Raw genomic sequence first — 18,540 nt, 5'->3', positions numbered from 1 at the left:
AAGTACCCAAGGAAAAGAGAGATTATTTTGTGCATAAATGTATCAAGATACTTGCCAAAAGAAAAAGAGGAAACAAATCTCCTCCATGAGGAAAGTAGATGTTCGGCCAAACAAGCCAAGAGAAAGTCAAAGGCAAGGCATGGAATAAAAGAGGAAACTAATCCCTTGGGGATGTGTTTGATGTAGGCGCCCATTTAGGGGATTTGGGAAATAAAAGATTGCTAAAAAAGGCTTGGAAAATAAGAGGAAACTACATCCTTCCAAGGCCAACCCTTCTCCTATAAATAGGACCCTCATTCCTCTCATTCCATTCATCCCACACAAGTTAGAGATTGAGAGACTCTCTCTCTAGAACTTGTGGCCGAAAATCCTCTCTCTCTCTCTCTAGTTTATTTTCGATTTTTTCTTGTCTTGTCACCTAGGTCCTCACTCGACCTAGTGTTTAGCTCTGCGACTTCAAGACTTGTTCTTAAGTCGTAGTGTTTAAAAGTGCCCACTCACTGATTCCTTCTTTTCGAGTGATTTAGTGATAGAAACTTTCGTGGTTGCTCGAGGTGCCGAGGAAAGGAAGAGAGACGTGCTGCGAGGGGAGACGAGCGTTGCAAACTTTCCACAAGCTTCTTCAAAGTTCAAGCTTCAAGAAAGGTTAGTAAACTTCTAGCTTATATTGGTTTTTAATTACATGTACTTGCACTTGTCTAGGTTAGTAAAAACTGTTTTACTTGTTAAAGAAATTTTTTAAAATTCCGTCGCTTACCGAAGCGTTAATTATTTTCTCAAACCCTAGATCGATTCCAACACTCCATGCGCCGAGGGAAGGCCCAGGGTCCGTCATGCATCCAGGGAACGCCTGTTGTCGCACGAAAATGAACAACTATTTAAAACCTCGGGGGGTTCGATCCAAGGCCGGACCAAGTGATCGCACCCGGGCCAAGAGTGTGAACTCGATAGTCTCGAGCAAGGGTTTTCTCCAATCAACCCGCCTCTCGGGAGAGGTAGGGGGTGAGGAGGAGGAGTGACCGTGCCTTGGTTGTCGGCTGCCTACGTACCCGTGCGTGGGATCAGGTCAGAACGTAGTTCAAGCGTGTGTAACGCAGTGTGAGGTGCGGAGCCTTGGTGGAGAGGCGTGCTCGACGAAGGAGACGAGGCGCGGAGGAGTCCTCGGCGACGTCTCAGAACTTCGGAGATCGCGTATGCGAGAGAGAATGTGTGTTTTCTCTCTTTTGAAGACGTGGAAGACTCTAAGTCAAGAGTTCCTTGTTGTGGCGGAGATTCCGGACGCGTAGGCGATAACTAGTTGGAAATGCCGGACGCGTAGGCGATTTCTCGTCAGAAATGGTGGACACGTCTAGGGTGCTAGACGCCTAGGCGATTTTCAGTCGAAAACCGTTAGAGCACTCGTGGGCTCAAGATTAATCGTTCGATCAAGAGAGGCGGCGCTCGGGAGTCCACGGAAAGCGCTTCAGAATCTCTGAGAACGAGAAATCAAGGAGAATCTGCTTCAGGCCAAGGATGGCATCCAGAGAAGCAGAGAGAAGTCTCAAGTTCCTTGAGAATGAATGGGATGGCTTTCCCCTCAATGGGAGGGGGTTTATATAGGTGTTTTAGGACCCTTAGGGGGTCATTCGGCGTCCATGTGGGACTAGGAACGCGTCTCTTTTCAAGAAGAGGCGCACAACCCGCGGCGCACACCGCGCGGCGCGCGACCTGCTACGCGCGGCGCGCGGTGCCAAAACCCGTGGCGCACAACCTGCGGCGCACGACCTGCGCGGCGCGCGACTCTTGGCGCGCGGCGCGCGGTGCCAAAACACGCGGCGCACAACCTGGGGCGCACGACCTGCGCGGCGCGCGAGCCTTGGCGCGCGGCGCGCGGTGCCAAAACCCGCGGCGCACAACCTGCGGCGCGCGAGCCTTGGCGCGCGGCGCGCGGTGCAGAACCCGCGGCGCGCGCTGGGCTTCGTTTCTATGGGCTTTTTGCGACCATCTCGCTTCCGGGCTCGTTGAACTATTGTGGGCATGGTATTTTGGGTTATGACACAAATGTTTGTTTGACGGATAGGACTCGAGTTGGTGCTCGACTCGAGGAGCGAAGCTCGACTCGAGGAGACCGACTCGAGGCTCAACTCAAGGAGCGATGCTCGACTCGAGGAGACCGACTCGAAGCTCAACTTCAAGGAGCGAAGCTCGACCCGAGGAAACCGACTCAAGGCTCAACTCGAAGAGCGAGGCTCGATTCGAGGAACAGACTCAAGTCTCAACTCGAGGGGCTAAGCTCGACTCAAGAAGTCAAGAGTTTGGGCGAGGGCTTGAAGGCTTGCCGCTCTTCAGGACCTCCGGCCTGACCATCGGCCCTTTGAGCGACGTGCCTTCTTGGCGTCTCGGGTTTTCCGAAAACGACCGACAACATTAGCCCCCCAAGTTCATTGCTCGGGAGGCCCCGGGCGGTGAACTTTTAGTTGTTTCCGCCGGGTGTTTGAGGAAAATAGACTTCCTAGAGCTTCACTGTCACGAAGCTTTTGTGGTTATGAAGGATATTCTCACAATTGCTAGTGCTCTCTCTCGCTTTTCCGTCTCTCTCGACACGCGTGTGTGATCGACACGTGGAGGAGGATCCAAGCGGATATGAGACGTAGCTTGACATGCGTGGGCAAGCGGGACACGCATTTGTGTAGAGGCGTACCAGCGTGTCGCAGCTCGTTGATCTTTTGGCTATGTCTTGCCCAAGTCTTTCTTCGATGGTATTTTGCTTGATAATATCATCAATCCGGAGTCCATGGGACTCTACGGTGACTAGCAGGGCGACGATTGTGTAATCGTGACCTATTAGGGGAAGATCATGGCTTCCGTCTCGGCCAGCTTGGAAGGCGACTGCACTTTTGCATTTTGCAAAGGCGTGCTCATTCCGAGGTCTCGAAGACGGAGGTTGACGCTGCGGGCTGATGCTTCGAGAAGACGGAGTGGCACCTGGCGGAAGGCTCTGCCGCACCGGAGGGCTTCGACTGCTCGGGGATAAACGCTAAAAGTTTGACCACGGATCAAGCATAAGTCGGTCTCACGGGGCATCCGCCATTCTTGCCCTGGTGACGCTTCTTCGTCTGCGTTCGGAAGATCGGCCCTTATTCCCCAGACGTGAGCGCGTGTCTTTGCTTTGGCTGACCTGTTCTTCAGGCCGCTCCAGGTGTTTGCTCGAGGAGCGGGACTCGACTCGAGGAGACTGACTCAAGGCTCGATTCGAGGAGCGAAGCTCGACTCGAGGAGACTGACTCAAGGCTCGACTCAAGGAGCGAAGCTCGTCTCGAGGAGACTGGCTGGACTTTAAGGAATATGACTCTACTCGAGGAGTATGACTCGATTCGAGGAGCAAGACTCAACTCGGGGAGAATGAAGTGATGCTCGACTCGAGGGGGATGACTCGAGGAGAGTGACTCGACTCGAGGAGCATGGCTTGATTTGAGGAGGGTGACTCGACTCAAGGCGCAAGGCTCGACTCGTGGAGGATGTCTTGACTCAAGGAGCAAGGCTCGACTCAAGGAGAATGACTCGACTTTAAGGAGCGATGCTCGACTCAAGGGGAATGACTCGACTCGAGGGGCAAGACTCGACTCAAGGAGGGCTACTCGACTTAAGGAGCGATGCTCGACTCCGAGAGAACGACTTGACTCGAGGAGCAAGGCTCAACTCAAGGAGAGCGACTCGACTTAAGGAGCGATGCTCGACTCGGGGAGAATGATTTGACTCAAGGAGCAAGACTTGACTCAAGGAGAGCGACTCGACTTTGAGGAGCGATGCTCGACTTGAGGAGAATGACTCGACTCGAGGGGCAAGGCTCGACCCAAGGAGGGCGACTCGACTTAAGGGGCGATGCTCGACTTGAGGAGACTGGCTCGGCGAGAGTGACCCAACTCGAGGAGCAAGGCTCAGCTCGAGGATAATGACTTGACTCAAGCAGCAAGGCTTGACTTAAGAAGAGTGTGCCTCGACTCGAGGAGCGAAGCTTGACTCGAGGAGAATGACTCGACTCGAGGAGCGTGTCTCGACTCGAGGAAATTGACTCGTTTCAAGGAGCGAGATTCGACTCGAGGAGAATGACTCGACTCGAGGAGGTTCTACACGACCTCATTTGTCGCCTGGGACTCGTCCAGGAGGAGCTTGCTCGAGTGAAGTCTCAGTTAGCTCAGGCTGAGCGAGGTTCTCGCTCAGAGGCGGAGTTTGCGAGTTTTTACGAGAAGCTTTGATTAGCTCGCACGGAATGGAGAGTCTCCCAAGGCGGATGTGATCGTGCTCAGTCGGCGGTGGCGTTAGGCATCGTAGGCACGTCGTGAGGGATGGCCTAGATGCGGCATGTAGGTTACTTAGGTGCGTCACGAGGGACGACTTGGTTGCGCCATGTGGGCGTCTTAAGTGCGCCATGTAGGCGCCTTAGGTGCTTCACGAGGGACGACTTGGTTGCGCCATGTAGGCGTCTTACGTGCGCCATGTAGGCGTCTTAGGTGCGTCGCGAGTGACGGCTTGGTTGCGCCATGTAGGCGTCTTAGGTGCACCATGTAGGCGTCTTAGGTGCGTCATGAGTGACGGCTTGGTTGCGCCATGTAGGCATCTTAGGTGCGCCATGTAGGCGTCTTAGGTGCGCCATGTAGGCGTCTTAGCCTGCATCTCTGGGATGGCTTATGGCGCGCCGCGGAGGCGTCTTAGCCTGCATCTCTGGGATGGCTTGTGGCGCGCCGCGGAGGCGTCTTAGCCTGCATCTCTGGGATGGCTTGTGGCGCGCCGTGGAGGCGTCTTAGCCTGCATCTCTGGGATGGCTTGTTGCGCGCCGCGGAGGCGTCTTAGCCGGCATCTCTGGGATGGCTTATGGCGCGCCGCAGAGGCGTCTTAGCCTGCATCTCTGGGATGGCTTATGGCGCGCCGCGGAGGCGTCATAGCCTGCATCTCGGGAATGGCTTACGGCGCGCCGCGGAGGCATCTTTAGCCTGCATCTCGGGGATGTCTTACGGCGCGCCACTGAGGCGTCTTACGTGCACGCTTGTTCCCGTTTTATGTTCGGGAGTTCTATTTTGACGGAGCGTGCTTTCTTTTTGTGGAGCGTACTTTCTTGAGGATTTTGAGCGTACTTACCATTGCCTATGGCACTAGCCCCCCGAGTTTTTGGGTTTACGATCGTATTTTGATGACTGAAAATCTTTGATAAAGTGGATTATGAAAGAAAAACCTCGAACTTTATTAATATTGCAAAAATTTGAAATCCTAAAACATTGGCTCGTAGGCCTTATTGAATGTTGGAAAGCAAAGAAATAAAATGGGGGGAAGCGCTGGCTACTGGTAGTACTTTCTCAAGTGTTCCGCATTCCACAGGTGATGGATCGGTGTCCGTGTATTTGATGTAGCGTATCTCGTCATGTACGACTTGGCAGACTTTGTGGGGTCCCTCCCTGTTTGGGATGAAGACGTCGTTACCTTGCACTTGGGTGTCATGCAGGTGTCTTCATGGACTTCGCGGAGGACCTTGGTCGACTCGACGCTATCTCTGAGCTGGGAGATTGTGTTAACCGTCTTTCTAGCAGTTTTTCCATCGATTCCCTGGATGTAGCATATTCTGGCTTGGGATTGATCTCCAGCCATGATGCCGATTCCATCCTTGGTAGGGAACTTCACCAGTAGGTGGTATGTTGAAGTGATTGCCCTTAGCTGGTTCAACGTGAGTCGCCCAACGATTACGTTGTAGGGGAACTCTTGGTCGACCACTAGGAATGGGACCATGTGAACGACTTCAATGCCTCCGGGAGTTCCGAAGGTGACCGGTAGATCGATGATGCCTTCGTTCATGACTCTCTTCCCAGTGAACCCGAATAAAGGTGTTTGGGTCGGAGTTGGGCGTAGCCCCCCGAGCTTCATGCGCTCTAAGGTGGACTTGAATATTATGTCGGCAGCACTACCGTTGTCGATGAGAACCCTTTTCACCAAGTTATTAGCCACTTGGGCTTTAAGCACAATCGCGTCATTGTGCGGATGCACATCTCGCTTGGCCTCTTCGTTGGTGAAGTGCATCGTCTCGTGAGGTACGGACGGAGGTTCCTCGTAGGTGAGGTTGACGTGCATAGCAGCGTCTCCTTGGGACGCGGCCCTCAGGAATTTCTTCCGCTATCGGGCTGAGTCTCCATCTTGTGGACCGCCCAGTATGGTGGTCACAATGTGGAGTTGTGGATTGGCATCGGCGGTAGCCGTGGTTCGATCGGCAGAAGCGGCTATTCCTCCTCCCTTGCCAGACTGTGGTCTGTTTGTGGTGGGGCCCGCAGCGCTAATCATGCGTAACACGAACTCTTTCACCTCACCCCGTTGGATGAATGCCTCGATCTGCCTTTTAAGACTGTGGCACTCGGAGGTCAGGTGACCGTATTCCTGATGGAACTCGCAATATCTAGACCGGTCGCGAGTCGCGGGGTCTTTGCTCATTGGAGCCGGGGGAGTGACCTTGTCACGCGCCAAAGCCAGGATTTGATCTGGCGTCGTGTTCAACTGTGAACGACGAGTAGCCCTTAAAGTCTTCCGCAAGTCGCGGCTTCTGGGGCATCGGAGGTCGGCTATTAAAAGTCCGACCTCCTCTGTTTCGCCTTTTACGGGAGCTGCCTTGCTCGTTGCTAGGCTCGTCTTGGTGGTGAGGGCTTTGATCATTGCCCTTGCGACCATCGAGGTAATCTTTGACTCCCATGAAGGTCTTGGCTCGAGTCATTACCTCGGCCATGGTAGAAGGGACACGGCCGACGATGGACTTAAGGAAGTCACTTGTGCGCAAGCCTTCAATGATGGCAGTGATTCCGTCTTTGTCGTCAAACCGGTCGACCTTATTCGATTCTTCAGTGAATCGGGCGAGGTATCGTCTAAGAGACTCGCCATCCTCTTGCCTGATTGACCACAGGTACATCTTGGTCTTCTTTTGGACCATAGACGTAGCGAACCGTGCTAGGAACATGTCCTTCAGGTCTTTGAACGAGCGGATGCTTCCCGGCCTTAAGTTCTTGAACCACTCGAAGCCGGGTCCGGCGAGGGTAAGACTAAAAGCTTGGCACAAAGCACCAGGAGAGACACCCTGCATCATCATCAAGGTTTCATAGTGCTGGATATGGTAAGCATGATCTGCTTTTCCATCATATGGAGCAAGGTTCGGGAGTTTGAAATTTCCCGTACACACCTCGACCAATATCTGAGCCATGAAAGGCGATGAATTCTCCTCGACGACCCCATAGGCACTTCCGCCTATTCCGTGTTCTCGGAGATCTCGTACTTCATTTCGAAGATTATGGATCATAGAGATCACATCGAGACCGGTAGACGGACTAACTCCCTGTTCCGGAGGAGTCACCTGTCGTCTTTCATTTGACCCTTGACCCGTGCGGCGGTTCCCGTTAGTTGGGGCTGCTACGGGGATGTTTGGCCGAGAGCTTAGTCGCTCTCTTAGGTCATCGCCACGCTCAATGCGTTGGGCGGTGAGGTGGTCCCTAAGATCAGGGCCGGTCGTACGGAGGCGCAGGCTTCGTCTGCGACGGCGCGCTCTCCGCGTGCCCTGACTTTCCGCAAGATTCTCCCTGTGACCTAGTCGGTCGAGGGCCGAACGTCGGGAATTTCCCTCTTGAGAAGCAGCCGGCGCGTTGCCTGTCCGGGGTAGGGGATTCGAAGGACCGGCTTCAAACACGGCGGGGTGTTCCCCGTGCTTCGTGAGAGAAGTCTCGATATCCTTCGAATCGCCAGTACCCTCGTAATCAGGGTCGCGGTCGCGGCTTTCCTCATTGAGGCTTTCAGGATCCCCATTGGGGGTCATTGTGTTATGCGCGGGTTGCTTCGCAGCCAGTCGGCTGTGGTACCTCGCGTTCTTCGCCTTTAGTTGGCGGATATTCTCCTCCAACTCCATGATGCGGTTGTCCCTGCTGTCTGGAGATGGAGATGGTGAGCGGGTCGAGCTCTCTTCGTGAAGCGACTCTTCGTCACCATGCGCGTGAGAGCGCAAGAAATATTTTTTGGTCCCAGTGACGTTATCGGGGTTGGTAACGCCCTCAGAACGTACGGGTGGTTGGCTACTCATCGTTTCTCAAGTTCGAGAAAGCTGAGTTCGCAGAAGAAAAGAAGAAGATGAACAGAAGGGATTTCGGGCTGAATAGGTCGGGAAGTCCCCTCCTTCTAGCGCCAAAATGTTGTCGCACGAAAATGAACAACTATTTAAAACCTCGGGCGGTTCGATCCAAGGCCGGACCAAGTGATCGCACCCGGGCCAAGAGTGTGAACTCGATAGTCTCGAGCTAGGGTTTTCTCCAATCAACCCGCCTCTCAGGAGAGGTAGGGGGTGAGGAGGAGGAGTGACCGTGCCTTGTTTGTCGGCTGCCTACGTACCCGTGCGTCGGATCAGGTCAGAACGTAGTTCAAGCGTGTGTAACGCAGTGTGAGGCGCGGAGCCTTGGTGGAGAGGCGTGCTCGACGAAGGAGACGAGGCGCGGAGGAGTCCTCTGCGACGTCTCAGAACTTCGGAGATCGCATATGCGAGAGAGAATGTGTGTTTTCTCTCTTTTGGAGACGTGGAAGACTCTAAGTCAAGAGTTCCTTGTTGTGGCGGAGATTCCGGACGCGTAGGCGATTCCTAGTTGGAAATGCCGGACGCGTAGGCGATTTCTCGTCAGAAATGGTGGACGCGTCTAGGGTGCTAGACGCGTAGGCGATTTACAGTCGAAAACCGTTTGAGCACTCGTGGGCTCAAGATTAATCGTTCGATCAAGCGAGGCGGCGCTCGGGAGTCCCCGGAAAGCGCTTCAGAATCTCTGAGAACGAGAAATCGAGGAGAATCTGCTTCAGGCCAAGGATGGCGTACGGCGCACGACCTGCGCGGCGCGCGACTCTTGGCGCACGGCGCGCGGTGCCAAAACCCGCGGCGCACAACCTGCGGCACACGACCTGCGCGGTGCGCGAGCCTTGGCGCGCGGCGCGCGGTGCCAAAACCCACGGCGCACAACCTGCGGTGCACGACCTGCGCGGCGCGCGATGCAGAACCCGCGGCGCGTGCTGGACTTCGTTTCTGTGGGCTTTTAGCGACCGTCTCGCTTCTAGGCCCGTTGAACTATTTTGGGCATGGTATTTTGGGTTATGACACAAATGTTTGTTTGACGGATAGGACTCGAGTTGGTGCTCGAATCGAGGAGCGAAGCTCGACTCGAGGAGACCGACTCGAGGCTTAACTCAAGGAGCGATGCTCGACTCGAGGAGACCGACTCGAAGCTCAACTTCAAGGAGCGAAGCTCGACCCGAGGAAACCGACTCAAGGCTCAACTCGAAGAGCGAGGCTCGATTCGAGGAACCGACTCAAGTCTCAACTCGAGGGGCTAAGCTCGACTCAAGAAGTCAAGAGTTTGGGCGAGGACTTGAAGGCTTGCCGCTCTTCAGGACCTCCGGCCTGACCATCGACCCTTTGAGCGACGTGCCTTCTTCGCGTCTCGGGTTTTCCAAAAACGACCGACAACAACGCCCAGGGTCGCCAATGTACCGAGGGAAGGCCCAGGGTCGGCCATGCATCAAAGGAAGGCCCAGGGTCCGTCATCAGCCAAGGGAAGGCCCTGGGTTGGCCATGCGCCGAGGGAAGGCCTAGGGTAGGCCCTGCGCCTAGGGAAGGCCCATGTTCTGCCATGCGCCGAGGGAAGGCTTAGGGTCGGTAGTGCGCCGAGGGAAGTCCCAGGGCCGGCCATGCAACACGGGAAGTCCCAGTGTCGCCCATGCACCCAGTGAAGACTCAAGGTCGGCCATCTGCCTAGCGAACGCCTAGGGTCGGCCATTCGGCGAGGGTAGGCCTAGAGTCGGCTATATGCCGAGGGAAGGCCCAGTGTCAGCAATCAGCGGAGGGAAGGCCCAGAGTCGGCCATGTGCCAAGTGAAGGCCCAAGGTTGGCCATGCGCCGAGGGAAGGGCCAGGGTCGACCATGCACCGAGGGAAGGCCTAGGGTCGAACATGAGCCGAGGGAAGGCCTAGGGTCGGCCATGCACCGAGGGAAGGCCCAGGGTTTGCCATCGGGAGAGGGAAGGCCCAGGTCGGCCATGTGCCGAGGGAAAGCCAAGGTTCGGCCTTGCACCTAGGAAAGGCCCAGGTTCGGCCATGTACCGGGGGAAGGCCCAGGTTCGGCCATGTGCTGAGGGAAGGCCCAGGGTCGGCCATGCGCTGAGGGAAACGCCCAGGGTCGGCCATCCACCGAGGGAAGGCCCATGGTCGGCCATGTGCCGAGAGAAGGCCCAGGGTCGGCCATGCGCCGAGGGAAGGCCAAGGGTGGCCTATGCACCGAGGGAAGGCCCAGGGTCTGTCATGCAGCGATGGAAGGCCCAGGGTCCGCCATGCGCCGATGGAACGCCCAGGGTCGGCCATCCACCGAGGGTAGGATTATGGGCGGCCATGTGCCGAGAGAAGGCCCAGGATCGGCCATCAGCCGAGGGAAGACCCAGTGTCGGCCATGCGTTGAGGGAAGGCCCAGGGTCGGTACTGCACCGAAGAAAGGCCCATGGTCGGTACTGCACCGAGGGAGGACTCTAGGTCAGCCTTGCGCCGAGGGAAGGCCTATGGTGGCTATGTGCCGAGGGAAGGCCCAAGATCGGCCATGCGACGGGGGAACGCTCAGGGTCGGCCATGCACTGAGGGAAGGTGCAGGGTCGGCCATGCGCTGATGGAAGGCCCAGGGTCGGTAATCGGCCGAGGGAAGGCTAGTGTCGACCATGCACCGAGGAAAGGCACAGGTTCGGCAATGCGCCGAGGGAAGGTCCCGGGCCGGCCATGCATCGAGGGAAGGCACAGTGTCAGACATGCGCCGAGGGAAGGCCTAGGGTCGGCCATGCATCGAGGGAAGGCCTAGGGCCGGCCATGCATCGAGGGAAGGCCCAGTGTCGCGGCCATGTGCCGTGGGAAGACTCAGGGTCGGCCATCCGCCTAACGAACGTCCAGGGTCGGCCATTCGCCGAGGGAAGGCCCAGTGTCAGTCATCGGCCGAAGGAAGGCCCAGGATCAGCCATCAGCCGAGGGAAGGCCAAGGGTCGGCCATCAGCCGAGGGAATGCCTTGGGTTGGCCATGTGCCAAGAAAAGGCCCAGGGTCGGCCATGCGCCGAGGGAAGGCCAAGGGTCGCCCATGCACCGAGGGAACGCCCTGGCTCGGCCATGCACCGAGGGAAGGCCCAAGGTCCCCCATGCACCGAGGGAACGACCAGGGTGGCCTATGCACCGAGGGAAGGCCCACGATCGGCCATGCGCCAAGGGAAGGCCCTGGGTCCGCCACTAGCCAAGGGAAGGTCCTGGATTGGCCATGCGCCGAGCGAAGACCCAGGATCGGCCCTGCGCCGAGGGAAGGCCCATGTTCGGCCATGCGCCGAGGGAAGGCCCAGTGTCGGTAATGTGCCGAAGGAAGGCCCAGGGCCGGCCATGCACCGCGGGAAGTCCAAGTGTCGGCCATGCACCGAGTGAAGACTCAAGGTCGTCCATCCGCCTAGCGAACGCCTAAGGTCGTCAATTCGGCGAGGGAAGACCCAGTGTTAGCCATCGGCAGAGGGAAGGCCCAGGGTCGGCCATGTGCCAAGGGAAGGCCCAAGGTTGGCCATGCGCCGAGGGATGGGCCAGGGTCGACCATGCACCGAGGGAAGGCCTAGGGTCGAGCATGCACTGAGGGAAGGTCCAGGGTCGGCCATGCACCGAGGGAAGGCCCAGGGTTTGCTATCGGGCGAGGGAAGTCCCAGGTCGGCCATGTGCCGAAGGAAGGCGAGGTTCGGCCATGCACCGAGGGAAGGCCCAGGTTTGGCCATGTACCGAGGGAAGGCCCAGGTTCGGCCATGTGTCGAGGGAAGGCCCATGTTCGACCATGCACCGAGGGAAGGCCCAGGTTCGGCCATGCGCCGAGGGAAGGCCCAGCTGGGTCAGCCATGTGCCGAGGGAAGGCCCAGGGTCCGCCATGCACCGAGGGTAGGCCCAGGGTCATCCATCGGCCAAGGGAAGGCCTAGGGTCGGCCATGCCCCGAAGGAAGACCCAGGGTCGGCCATCTTCCGAACGAAGGCCAAGGGTGGCCCATGCACCGAGGGAAGGCCTAGGTTCGGCCATGCGCCGAGGGCAGGCCCAGGGTCGGCCATGTGCCGAGGGAAGGCCCAGGGTCGGCCATGCGCCGAGCGAAGGCCAACGGTGGCCCATGCACCGAGGGAAGGCCCAGGTTCGGCCATGCAGCGAGGGAAGGCCCAAGGTCGTCCATGCAGCGAGGGAACGCCCAGGGTCAGCCATCAGCCGATGGAAGGCCCTTGGTTGTCCATGCGCCGATGGAAGGCCCAGGGTAGGTAATGCACCGAGGGAAGACCTTGGGTCCGCCATGCGCCGAAGGAAGGCCCACGGTAGCCATGTGCCGAGGGAAGGCCCAAGATCTGCCATGTGACGGGGGAAAGCTTAGGGTCGGCCATATGCTGACGGAAGGCCCAGGGTCGGTCAACGGCCTAGGGAAGGCTAGTGTCGACCATACGCCGAGTAAAGGCACAGGTTCGGCAATGTGCCGAAGGAAGGCCCAGGGTCGGCCATGCATCGAGGGAAGGCCCAGTGTTGGCCATGCGCCGAGGAAAGGCCCAGGGTCGGCCAGGCGCCGAGGGAAGGCCAAGGGTCGCCCATGCTCCAAGGGAAGTCCCAGGGTCGACCATGCGCCGAGGGAAGGCCCAGGGTCCGCCATGCACCGACGTAACGCCCAGGGTCGCCTATGCATCGAGGGAAGGCCCAGGGTCGACCATGCGCCAAGGGAAGGCCCAGGGTCCGCCATCAGCCAAGGGAAGGCCCTGGGTTGGCCATGCGCCGAGGGAAGGCCCAGGGTCGGCCTTGCGCCGAGGGAAGGCCCAGGGTTGGTAATGCGTCGAGGGAAGTCCCAGGGCCGGCCATGCAACGCGGGAAGTCCCAGTGTCGGCCATGCACCGAGTGAAGACTCAAGGTCGGGCATCTGCCTAGCGAACGCCTAGGGTCGGCCATTCGGGGAGGGAAGGCCTAGAGTCGGGTATATGCCGAGGGAAAGCCCAGTGTCAGCCATTGGCCGAGTGAAGGCCCAGGGTCGTCCATGTGCCAAGGGAAGGCCCAAGGTTGGCCATGCGCCGAGGGAAGGTCCAGGGTCGACCATCCACCGAGGGAAGGCCTAGGGTCGAGCATGCGCCGTGGGAAGGCCCAAGGTCGGTCATGCACCGAGAGAAGGCCAATGGTTTGCCATTGGGCGAGGGAAGACCCAGGTCGGCCATCTGCCGAGGAAAGGCCAAGATTCGGCCATGCACCGAGGGAAGACCCAGGTTCGGCCATGTAACGAGGGAAAGCCCTGGTTCGGCCATGTGCCGAGGGAAGGCCCAGGGTCGGCCATGCGCCGATGGAAGGCCCAGGGTCAGCCATGCGCCGAGGGAAGGCCCAGGGTCGGCCATGCGCCGAGCGAAGGCCAAGGATGGTCCATGCACCGAGGGAAGGCCCGGGGTCGGCCATGCAGCGAAGGAAGGCCCAAGGTACGCCATGCCCCGAGGGAAGACCCAGGGTCGACCATCTGTCCAACGAAGGCCAAGGGTGGCCCATGCACCGAGGGAAGGCCTAGGTTCGGCCATGCGTCGGAAGGCCCAAGGTCGGCCATGTGCCGAGGGAAGGCCCAAGATCGGCCATGCGACGGGGAAGGCTCAGGGTCGGCCATGTGCCGAGGGAAGGTGCAGAGTCGGCCATGCGCCGACGGAAGGCCCACGGTCGGTCATCGGCCTAGGGAAGGCTAGTGTCGACCATGCGCCGAGGAAAGGCACAGGTTCGGCAATACGCCGAGGGAAGGCCCAGGGTCGGCCATGCATTGAGGGAAGGTCCAGTGTTGGCCATGCGCCGAGGAAAGGCCCAGGGTCGGCCATGCGCCGATGGAAGGCCAAGGGTCGCCCATGCATCGAGGGAAGTCCCAGGGTCGGCCATGCGCTGAGGGAAGGCCCAGGGTCCGCCATGCACCGAGGTAGCGCCCAGGGTTGCCTATCCATCGAGGGAAGGCCCAGGGTCAGCCATGCGCCAAGGGAAGTCCAAGGGTCCGCCATCAGCCAAGGGAAGGCCCTGGGTTGGCCATGCGCCGAGGGAAGGTCCAGGGTCGGCCCTGCGCCGAGGGAAGGCCCAAGGTTGGTAATGGGACGAGGGAAGTCCCAGGGCCGGCCATGCAAAGCGGGAAGTCCCAGTGTCGGCCATGCACCGAGCGAAGGCTCAAGGTCGGGAATCTAGCTAGCGAACGCCTAGGGTCGGCCATTCGGCGAAGGAAGGCCTAGAGTCGGCTATATGCCGAGGGAAGGCCTAGTGTCAGCCATTGGCCGAAGGAAGGCCCAGGGTCGGCCATGTGCCAAGGGAAGGTCCAGGGTCGGCCATGCAGCGAAGGAAGGCCCAGGGTCCGCCATGCGCCGAGGGAACGCCCAGGGTCGGCCATCCACCGAAGAAAGGCCCATGGTCGGCCATGTGCCGAGAGAAGGCCCAGGGTTGGCCATAAGCCAAGGGAATGCCCTGGGTTGTCCATGCACAGAGGGAAGGCCCGGGGTCAGCCCTGCACCGAAGAAAGGCCCAGGGTCGGTAATTCATCGAGGGAAGACGCTGAGTCGGCCTTGCGCCGAGGGAAGGCCCATGGTGGCCATGTGCCGAAGGGAGGCCCAAGATCGGCCATGCGACGGGGGAACGCTCAGGGTCGGCCATGTGCCGAGGGAAGGCGCAGGGTCGGCCATGCGCTGACGGAAGGCCCAGGGTCCGCCAAGCACTGAGGGAACGCCCAGGGTCGCCTATGCACCGAGGGAAGGCGCAGGGTCGGCCATGCGCTGGCGGAAGGCCCAGGGTCGGCCATTGGGCGAGGGAAGGTCCATGGTCGGCCATGCGCCGACGGAAGGCCCAGTGTCAGTCATCGGCCGAAGTATGGCCCAGGACCGGCGATCAGCCGAGGGAAGGCCAAGGGTCGGCCATCAGCCAACGGAATGCCTTGGGTTGGCCATCCACCGAGGAAAGGCCCAGGGTCCGCCATGCGCCGAGGGAAGGCCAAGGGTCGCCAATGCACCAAGAGAAGGCCCAGGGTCGGCCATGCGCCGAGGGAAGGCCCAGGGTCGACCATGCACCGATGGAATGCCCAGGGTCGCCTATGCACCGAGGGAAGGCCCAAGGTCGGCCATGCGCCAAGGCAAGGCCCAGGGTCTGCCATGCACCAAGGGAGGGTCGCCTATGCACCGAGGGAAGGCCCAAGGTCGGCCATGCGCCAAGGCAAGGCCCAGGGTCCGCCATCAGCCAAGGGAAGGCCCTGGGTTGGCCATGCGCCGAGGGAAAGCCCAGGGTCGGCCCTACGCCGAGGGAAGGCCCATGTTCTACCATGCACCGAGGGAAGGCCAGGGTCGGTAATGTGCCGAGGGAAGTCCCAGGGTTTGCCATCGGGCGAGGGAAGGCCCAAGTCGGCCATGTGTCGAGGGAAGGCCAAGATTCGGCCATGCAGTGAGGGAAGACCCAGGTTCGGCCATGTGCCGAGGGAAGGCCCAGGGTCGGCCATGCGCCGAGGGAAGGCCCAGGGTCGGCCATGCGCCGAGGGAAGGCCCAGGGTCGGCCATGCACCGAGGGAAGGCCCAGGGTCGGCCATGCAGCGAAGGAAGGCCCAGGGTCTGCCATGCGCCGAGGGAACGCCCAGGGTCGGCCATCCACCTAGGGAAGGCCCATGGTCGGCCATGTGACGAGAGAAGGCCCAGGGTCGGCCATCAGCCGAGGGAATGGCCTGGGTTGTCCATCCATCGAGGGAAGGCCCAGGCTCGGCCCTGCACCGAAGAAAGGGCCAGGGTCGGTAATTCACCGAGGGAAGACGCTGGGTCGGCCTTGCGCCGAGGGAAGCCCCATGGTGGTCATGTGCCGAAGGGAGGCCCAAGATCGTCCATTCGACGGGGGAACGCTCAAGGTCGACCGTGTGCCGAGGGAAGGCGCAGGGTCGGCCATGCGTGGACGGTAGGCCCAGGGTCTGCCAAGCACCGAGGGAACGCCTAGGGTCGCCCATGCACCGAGGGAAGGTGCAGGGTCGACCATGCGCTGACGGAAGGACAAGGGTCGGCCATTCGGCGAGGGAAGGACCATGGTCGGCCATGCGCCGAGGGAAGGCCCAATGTCAGTCATCGGCCGAAGGAAGGCCCAGGACAAGCGATCAGCCCAGGGAAGGCCAAGGGTCGGCCATCAGCCGACGGAAGGCCCTGGCTTGGCCATGCGCCGAGGAAAGGCCAAGGGTCGGCCAAGCACCGAGGGAAGGCCAAGGGTCGCCAATGCACCGAGAGAAGGCCAAGGGTCGGCCATGCGCCGAGGGAAGGCCCAGGGTGGACCATGCACCGAAGGAACGCCCAGGGTTGCCTATGCACCGAGGGAAGGCCCAGGGTCGGCCATGCGCCAAGGCAAGGCCCATCGTCTGCCATGCACCGAGGGAACGCCCAGGGTCGCCTATGCACCGAGGGAATGCCCAGGGTCGGCCATGCGCCAAGGTAAGGCCCAGGGCCCGCCATCAGCCAGGGGAAGGCCCTGGGTTGGCCATGCGCCGAGGGAAGGCCCCGGGTCGGCCCTACGCCGAGGGAAGGCCCATGTTCGGCCATGCGCCGAGGGAAGGCCACGGTCAGTAATGCGCCGAGGGAAGTCCCAGGGCCGGCCATGCACCGCGGGAAGTCCCAGTGTCGTCCATGCACCGAGTGAAGACTCAAGGTCGTCCATCCACCTAGCGAACGCCTTGGGTCGGCCATTCGGTGAGGGAAGGCCCAGTGTCAGCCATGGGTATACCCAAGGTTGGCCATGTGCCGAGGGAAGGGCTAGGGTCGACCATGCACCGAGGGAAGGCCAAGGGTCGAGCATGCGCCGAGGGAAGGCCCTGGGTCGGCCATGCACCGAGGGAAGGCCCAGTGTTTGCCATCGGGCGAGGGAAGGCCCAGGGTCGGCCATGCACCGAGGGTAGGCCCAGGGTCAGCCATCGGCCAAGGGAAGGCCCAGGGTCGGCCACGCCCCGAGGAAAGACCCAGGGTCGGCCATCCACCGAGCGAAGGCCAAGGGTAGGCCCAGTGTCCGCCATCGGCCGAGGGAAGGCCCAGGGTCGGCCATGTGCCATGGGAAGGCCCAAGGTTGGCCATGCGCCGAGGGAAGGGCTAGGGTCGGCCATGCAGCGAAGGAAGGCCCAGGGTACGCCATGCACCGAGGAAATGCCCAGGGTCGGCCATCCACCAAGGGAAGGCCCATGGTCGGCCATGTGCCGAGAGAAGGGCCAGGATCGGCCATCAGCCGAGGGAAGGCCCTGGGTTGTCCATGCACCGAGGGAAGGCCAAGGGTCGGCCCTGCACCGAAGAAAGGCTGAGGGCCGGTCATGCACCAAGGGAAGACCCTGGGTCGGCCATGCGCTGAGGGAAGGCCCATAGTCGGCCATGCATCGAGGGAAGGCCCAAGATCGGCCATGCGACGGGGGAACGCTCATGGTCGGCCATGTGCCGAGGGAAGGCGCAGGGTCAACCATGCACCGAGGGAAGGCCCAGGGCCGGCCATGCATTGAGGGAAGGCCCAATGTCGCCCATGCACCGAGGGAAGGCCCAGGGTCCACCATGCACCAAGGGAACGCCCAGGCTCGCCCATGCACCTAGGGAAGGCCCAGGGTCGGCCATGCGGCAAGGGAAGGCCCAGGGTCCGCCATCAGCCAAGGGAAGGCCCTAGGTTGGCCATGCGCCGAGGGAAGGCCCAGGGTCGGCCCTGCGCTGAGGGAAGGCCCATGTTCGGCCATGCGCCGAGGGAAGGCCCAGGGTCGGTAATGCGCCGAGGGAAGTCCCAGGGCCTGCCATGCACCGCGGAAAGTCCCAGTGCCGGCCATGTACAGAGTGAAGACTCAAGGTTGTCCATCCGCCTAGCGAACGCCTAGGGTCAGCCATTCAACGAGGGAAGGCCTAGAGTCGGCCATATGCCGAGGGAAGGCCCAGTGTCAGCCATCGGCCGAGGGAAAGCCCAGGGTCGGCCATGTGCCAAGGGAAGGCCCAATGTTGGCCATGCGCCCAGGGAAGGCCCAGGGTCGACCATGCGCTGAGGGAAGGCCTACGGTTGAGCATGCACTGAGGGAAGGCCCAGGGTCGGCCATACACCGAGGGAAGGCCCAGGGTTTGCCATCGGGCGAGGGAAGGCCCAGGTCGGCCATGTGCCGAGGGAAGGCCAAGGTTCGGCCATGCACTGAGGGAAGGCCCAGGTTCGGCCATGTACCGAGGGAAGGCCCAGGTTCGGCCGTCCACGGAGGGAAGGCCCAGGGTCCGCCGTGCACCGAGGGAACGCCCAGGGTCGGCCATCCAACGAGGGAAGGCCCATGGTCGGCCATGAGCCGAGCGAAGGCCCAGGGTCCGCCATGCACCAAGGGAACGCCTAGGGTCGGCCATCCACCGAGGGAAGGCCCATGGTCGGGCATGTGCCGAGAGAAGGCCCAGGGTCGGCCATGAGCCGAGGGAAGGCCCTGGGTTTGCCATGCACCGAGCAAAGGCCCAGGGTCGGCCCTGCACCGAAGAAAGGCCTTGAG

The sequence above is a fragment of the Urtica dioica genome, chromosome 3 (genome assembly GCF_054948205.1).
Source record: "Urtica dioica subsp. dioica isolate 48M chromosome 3, U.dioica_male_clone48M_v1_H2, whole genome shotgun sequence".
NCBI lineage: Eukaryota > Viridiplantae > Streptophyta > Magnoliopsida > Rosales > Urticaceae > Urtica > Urtica dioica.
The sequence above is the reverse complement of the archived record's forward strand: the minus strand, read 5'-3'. Positions refer to the sequence as shown.